This window comes from Macaca thibetana, chromosome 9 (assembly GCF_024542745.1).
Source record: "Macaca thibetana thibetana isolate TM-01 chromosome 9, ASM2454274v1, whole genome shotgun sequence".
In the NCBI taxonomy this organism is placed as follows: domain Eukaryota; kingdom Metazoa; phylum Chordata; class Mammalia; order Primates; family Cercopithecidae; genus Macaca; species Macaca thibetana.
This window is the reverse complement of record NC_065586.1, coordinates 81,046,240-81,053,998: the sequence shown is the minus strand read 5'-3', so window position 1 is coordinate 81,053,998 and position 7,759 is coordinate 81,046,240. Positions and strand designations below refer to the sequence as shown.

Here is a 7,759-nt window from a genome sequence, read left to right as displayed (position 1 = left end):
AAGTTTTCCCTTGGGTGAGTTTGAGGCTGGAATACATGCCACTGATGTGGCTCAAAAAATACCCATCATCCCATTGGTTTTCAAGTGATCCTGGGATGTATTGTTTTTATCAGAAGCAGTTGCAAATTTTCTCTAAAGAAATACATTTCATTTTGACTAACACAAGATTTGTGCGTATAAAGTTATAAGGAATATAAACTCACATCTGAAATAATCAAACTCTCAAAGAAGTACATTAACACGAGTGAATATATTTAATGAGTAAAAAGAAAAAAAGCGGGAATAAAAACTATGATTACATAGGATATACATCAAAGCGTAACAGAAAGATTTGTAAATGTGCCAAGTAAAATTTCTAGAAAAAGGAAATGTTATCATTGGAGTTGGAGTTCAGTTAGAATACAAGTAGAAAGAAAAATAGCAAACACAAAGATTCATTTGAAAAACAATTTCCTTATGAAACACAGACAGAGAAAGTAAGAAAAAAATATGAAAGAGCCCTTAAAAGATATAGGAGGTAGAATGAGAAAACCTAATTCCAGTTTAATCAGAAGTTCAGAAGGAATAGATAGAGACAACAAAGATAGCAAGAAATTGAAGAGGTAAACAAAGCTTGTATAAATATGTAAAATGAGACAAAAGACATGAAAGTTAAAAAGCATTACCAAAGATGTAGGAGATTAATACAAACTGATAAAAGGTTCAATTTACCAGAAAGGTGTAATGAAACTAAACATGAATTGAGCATACATAAAATATATTACGATTAAGTACAAGAAGAAATTTAGAAGCCCATCTTCATTCTGGGAAATTTTTAAGCACCTCCATCAGTAATTAATAGATAATCAGATTAAGAAAATCAATAATTCTGGAAATTCATATAACAAAATTAACAAGATTAATTTATTGATACCAAAAGAACACTTTTTCCAATAATTGGATGATACATATTCTTTTTTAACACATACAGAACACTTAAAAATGACATTTAAAATAAATTTTTGCTTGACAAATAGGAAAAACAAGTTACAAAGTATGAGAAGATATTTTCCATCTACGTAAGTGACAAAGGATTAATTGTGGGTTTAAAGAGTTTTTCCACATTAATGTGAAAAAGACAATCCATTAGACAGAAAATGGGCAAAGACCATGAATGTGCCAATGAGAAAAAAACCAATGGCCAATAAACATAAACGATGCTCAATCTTTTTCTCTCTCTCTCTCTCTCTCTCTCTCTCTCTCTCTCTCTCTCTCTCTCCCCCTCTCTCTCTCGGCAGGGTCTTATTTTGTCAACCAGGCTGGAGTGCAGTGGCACAATCAGAGCTCACTGCAGCCTCAAACCCCTGGGCTCAAGCAATCCTCCTGTCCAACCTCCCAAAGTGCTGAAATTACAGGTGTGAGCTACTGTGCCCGGCCAAGATCTTTAATCTTACTGTTAATTAGAAAAACACAAATCAAAAGAAGGAGGTGTTGCCACATACCTATCACGCAGGCAAACATCAGTCCATCTGGTAATGACGAGTGTTGAAGAGGATGTGGAGAAAGAAAAAAAAAAAAACACTGTTCTATACCATTGTAGGAATATAAATTGGTACATCTACTTTGAGGAACGATTTGATAATAACCAATACATTTTAAAATATACACACTCTCTGAGTCAGACCATTTACTTGTAAGGGTCTACCCTGGGAAATTTCTTATACATGAAGACAAATACAAAGATAATAATTGCAAGATTGTTTGTCAGAGCATAAAAAGGAGAAGAAACCTAATTGTCACTCAGGGAAATAGATTAATTATGGTTAATTCATATAATGAAACACTATTCAACAGTTAAAATGTTTATGCACATAGGTGCATAAACATGGATAATCTTCAAAATATGTAATAGTAAAAAAGTTGCAAAAATGGTGTAGAGTATGGTTAGATTTATGCAAATATTAAGACAAAATAATTTGTTATATTTTGTTTATGAATATGCATATGTTGTAAAAGTACAGACACTCATGGAATTCCATATGATATACACCCACCTCTGGGGAGGGAGTGAGGGAAAGGGTTCCTGTTTGGACTTTAGAGGAATATGTATCATCTTGTTATTCTTTTAGAAAGGTAAGGTCTAGAGTAAATAGGACAAAATGTTAACATCTGTTTTAGTGCATATATATATATATACACACACACACACACACACACAATATTATTTTCTGTCTTTTAAAGTGTGCTGCATAAATTAAACATCTTTTAAATGAAAGTAGACAAAGAAAATGTTTTGAAAACTCTACCAGTTGCATGTTTCTGGAAATAAAATTAGGACAGAATTACCAGAATGGGCAATTATATTAAAAAATAGGGACCCAAGCCAAATGGAATTTGTAATAATTTACAAGAGAGCAACTTCGTTAAATTTTTGAGTGAGAAGCAAAATAGCCAGAAGCTCCCTGGAAAGTGGAAGAAGTAAAAGATAGATGGCATAGTATAAAGCATCAAATGGCCAAGAAGAGATTTTAAAACAGAATACAATTGAATATTTACCAACATAACACCAAATAGTAGAAAGGGTAGACAAATACCTAGGTTACTTAAAATGGGCCGATTAAGCATTTTAAAATCAATTTTAGAATCATTCCATTTGTAAGAGAGTGACAATTATCTTTAAGAATTCTTTAATATCACTGACATATCTGAAGATTGATTTTTATGCAAACAAATTTAGTAGCTAATAGACCTGTTGAGTGTTTATGAAGCAGTGTTAAAGAATATTTAGTTTCTTAAGATGGCATCCAAAACATTCATCTAATTATGCACAAGTGAATTGAATTATTAACTGAAAAATACATTTCCCCTTAAGAATAGGACTAAATTAATGTCATGTGTAAATGATTGTGGGCACCCTAATGCTAAATTCAATGCTTATTTCTTGGCAACATTTAAAAGATGGAAGTATTTAAAAAATTATACAAATCCAAAATAAATGTGTTTGTGGAATAATAAGTACATTAAACTTAAACTTCTTGTTTAAAAATAGTACTATAATGAAAGATGACTTTAAAGACAGGTTAAATTTCTTATTTATAATCAATGATAACTGGGAATTAAGTATTAAAATGATTTACTTGCTAGTTATATACATGTGACCTATACTTATGGCATTGTGAGGTGTAGACTAGAGTTTTGACATTACTATTTGTGTTTAGATAGGACATGTGAGTATGTTGGAGCTGTTTGGTGGTGGTTATGATACCTGTAACTGCCATTGCAAACTTAGAATTAGGCTCTGCATTATAATCATCAGTTCTTAGGAAGCAGAAGCTTTGAGGGAAAGTTAAACCTTGCATTGCCCAGCATGTTTAAATGCATGACATAACAATTCCCCTTTAAAATCTCAGGATCCTATAATGTCTTCAAATTAATCCCAGTTACATAAAACAAAAAAATTCTTTCAACAGATAGTACAAGTAACAGAAATATACTTTTGAAGAATCTTAAGATACTTTAACAAGTTTACTACAGTAATGATAATTCCAGATCCTTTGCTGGAAAGATTCTTTATGACTTCCTTGGAAACTACTGTTTTATTTCCCAGTTTTAACCCCTCTTAATTCTCAACTTTCAGTTCCATTTTGACTTTTCTTGCCTTTCACTTGCTGACATCAATGCCCACCATTTCTTTTTTTTTGTGATTTTTTAAAAAACTTTTAAGTTAAAGCGTACATGTGCAGGTTTGTTACATAAGTAAACATGTATCATGGGGGTTTGTTATGCAGTTTATTTTATCACCCAGGTATTAAGCCTAGTAACCATTAGTTATTTTTTCCTGATCCTCTCCCTCCTCCCACTCTCCACCCTCCAATAGGCCTCAGTGTATTTTGTCCCCGTCTATGTGTCCATGTGTTCTTATCATTTAGCTCCTCCTTAAAAGTGAGAACATGTGGTATTTGGTTTTCTGTTCCTGTGCTAGTTTGTTGAGGATAATGACCTCCGGCTCCACCCATGTCCCCCATGAAGGACATGATCTTGTTCCTTTTTATGGGCTGCATAGTATTCCATGGTATAAATGTACCACATTTTCTTTATCCAGTCTATCACTGCTGGGCATTCAGATTGATTCCATACCTTGGCTATTGTAAATAGTGCTGCAATGACCATACTTGTGCATGTGTCTGTATAGAACAATTTATATTCCTTTGGGTATATACCCAGTAATAAGATTGCTGGGTCCAACGGTATTTCTGTCTTTAGGTCTTTGAGGAAATGACACACTGTCTTCCACAATGGTTGAACTAATTTTCACCCCTACCAACAGTGTATAAGCATTCCTTTTTCTCTAGTACCATGCCAGAAACTGTTATTTTTTGATTTTTTTTTTTTTTTTTTTTTTTTGAGATGGAGTCTTGTTCTGTTGCTCAGGCTGGAGTTCAGTGGCAAGATCTTGGCTCACTGCAAGTTCCACCTCCCGGTTTCACACCATTCTCCTGCCTCAGCCTCCTGAGTGGTTGGGATTACCAGCATCTGCCACCATGACCAGCTAATTTCTATACTTTTAGTAGAGGTGGGGTTTCGCCATGTTGGCCAGGATGGTCTCAAAGCCCTGGCCTCAAGTGATCTGCCCACCTTGGCCTCCCAAAGTGCTGGGATTACAGGTGTGAGTCACAGGACCCAGCCCTCCTCATTGTTGTTTTGATTACATTTCTCTAGTGATTAGTGATATTGAGCTTTTTTTTATATGGTTGTTGGCTGCATATATATCTTCTTTTGAGAGGTGTCTGTTAATGTCCTTTGCCTACTCGTTAATGGGGTTACTTGTTTTTTTCTTGTAAATTTGTTTAAGTTCCTTATAGATGCTGAATATTTGACCTCTGTCAGATTCACAGTTTGCAAGAATTTTCTCCCATTCTGTGGGTTGTCTGTTTACACTGTTGATAGTTTATTTTGCTGTACAGAAGCTTTTTAGTTTAACTGGATCCCATTTGTCAATTTCTGCTTCTGTTGTAATTGCTTTTTAATGCCCACCATTTCAGTGTACACAGAACATGTCCCCCAAGACTTCTCAAACATTAGTGAACATATAATTGCAAGGGTATTTATTAGGAACATGCATTCCAGAACCCTATCCTAATAGGTGCTGATTTGGAATATCCTTTGGAGTCGGATGCAGGTGCTCCACAAACCACATTTGGACCCCTTTCATTCATCTGCTTTAACCTATTAGTTCCTAGCCATGGTAATTTCCATTATCTGCCTTTTCCTCTTTCAGAACTTAGCAGTACTACAAAAAGATCAAGGCTTTACCAAATGTTTCCACCACAAATTTGTGTCATTAAACATATATATTTTATAGTGAAACAGACTTAGGTACAAATCTTGACCCTGTTACAGGCTAGTTATATTTTGCACAAATCATCAAATCCCTTTCAGCTGTAATTTCTTTATCTGCAACATGCGGGCTTATTCATTATTCATTCGTTCATCCATTGAACAAAAATATATATTTTAAATACATACTGTTGTAAGTACTAGTGATAGATTAATTAATAAGAACTGAAGATAACTGTCTACATGGACCTTATATTTCATTAAAGATTCTTACTTATTGCATACAGTTGTTAGAAGGATTGAATGAAAACATAAAAACATAATAATAGCTACCGTACATAACAGTATTTAAGGGCCAGATAAGATTTTAGGTGCTCTATGTAATTAACTAATTTGTTTCTTATAACAAAACCATGAGGTAAGTACTATTATTTTTGTACATATATCATGAAATTGAGCCACAGATAGTTTTTTCTTCAAGTCCACTCACCTAACGAGTGATAGAGCTGGAATTCCCACCCAGTTGACTGGGTCCAGAATCAATGCTCTTAAGCTCTAACATACTCTTCTCAAGGAAATTAAACTAGCAAAATTATAATGTGCAGGTCAGATTTCTGAAGTCAATCTAAAATATAAAATGCTCCATAGCCAAAGTCTATAATTTGATCTGATGGTAACATTATTCAAGAAAAAAAAAATGTGTCAACACCCAGGAATTGTCCCAGTTTTCATTATAAAAAGGACACCTTCCTGAGAACAAAAATTGGCAAGATTTAATCAGCACTTTCAGAGGAGAAACTTGATGTTAACCTTAATAATAACAACAATAATCATCCATATTGAACATTTACCACTTAGCCATGCACTATACTAATTTCTTCCCACAATTCATCATGACAATAACTTGCAAGGCATGTAGTATGTTCATCTTACCAGATGAAGAAACTGAGGTTAGTAAGCATCTCCAGCCAGGTGGTTTGATCCCAGAATAAACCTTCTTCATGACTACAAAGCACCATTTTTATATCAGCTGTACATTCAATCTGTAGGATACAAACTCACAGTTATTAAACACATCTGTTTCTTATAAGTAGCATATGAGCTGAGTAGAATATACTTAAAGACTATATAGCAAAATGTTAGTTAAAATGTGCTTTTCTCAGAGAGGCCTCCACTGGTCCCACCAACGAAGTAAATTCCTCTATTAATATTCTTTCATAGAACACAATTGTATAATTATGACTTTAGTGCTTATTTCCTCCTCTAGGTGGTAAGATGCATGAGATTGATCATTTGCTTTCATTTTTTCAGTGCATTCTTGGTGCCTAGTATAGTTACTGGTATGTGAATGGTTAGTGAAGAAATGAATACCTGGATTCTATGTTTACTTTGTACATTTCCAGTCATTTGCCTGGTTTATCAGATTCTCTGGTAAAGGCAAAAATGCTGACACAAACATATTAAGCACTGCAAAAAGATATCCTTATTACAAATCAGATAGCACAGGGAGAAGGTGTGCTTAAAATGAGCATATCTTGGTTGCTTGTGACATTTCTCTTTATTATTGCATTTGCTTTTTCATTTGTGTAACAGAATCTTGTGAGTTGGTTAGTTTGATCAGACCCTGAGTGACCAATTAAATGACTAAATACAATTAAACACTAGTCTCATCACTTTGTCAACTCACTCACTCACTCACTCACTCACTCACTCACTCAGGTGATGCCATCCTTGGCACATGGTCTAAACAACCAGCCAGCAAATTCTATTGCTAGAAACTCAACAGAGAGTCTAGGCATGAATTGAGGTATCAGCAAAGCATAGGCACTAACCACTGAGCATCATTTCTTTTGAAATAATTTGATATTTAAAACATAAAGTACCAGAAATATTAATCATGAGGAATATCAGAACTTTGCTGAACTTCACTAGAAATAATTCGTGTTTTAATATTTTTTTTAATAATTTTGATTTATGTAGGGACATACGGGTGGGACACCGTATCAATTTAGTGTTTAGTGCTTCTAAAGCTATCCAGCCCTGAATTTCCTAGGGGCACAGCTTCTTCTTCTTATATCATATGTCAACACCTGCTTCCTCTCACATTCTTAACATTATTATATCTTATTTTTTGCTTTTGTCTCTAAGAAAGAAATACCCCAGTGCCTTGGCAAAGTGAACCTCCCCATCAGAATATTATTCTCAATGCAGTAGCTGATGTTCTCTTAGTGACTCTTTGATGTTCCATCTTCATTAGCTCCTATCCTAAACAAAAATTTTCTCAATCCCACTTCCTCCTCAATCTACTATTCTTCTTTACAAACTTCCTGTTATTTATACTTTGTGCTTCTTCTGCCTTAGTAGTATTTATTCCTTTGCAGTCAGACTTTCAGCCAACCCCAACATTGTTGTATGTGTCTGTGAGCTCAGCCTTGCTTAAAAC

The 7,759-nt window shown here is 34.3% G+C and overlaps 1 long non-coding RNA gene across 1 annotated transcript; it reads right to left on the bottom strand.

The window, feature by feature from the left end:
- Positions 1-1,951: 1,951 nt before the first annotated feature.
- LOC126962112 (uncharacterized) lies at positions 1,952-6,358 on the bottom strand. The gene is made up of 2 exons (XR_007728596.1): positions 6,250-6,358; positions 1,952-2,119 (listed from the first exon to the last, which is right to left on the bottom strand). It is a non-coding gene; the product is annotated as an uncharacterized LOC126962112 (long non-coding RNA).
- Between the last annotated feature and the right edge of the window lie 1,401 nt (positions 6,359-7,759).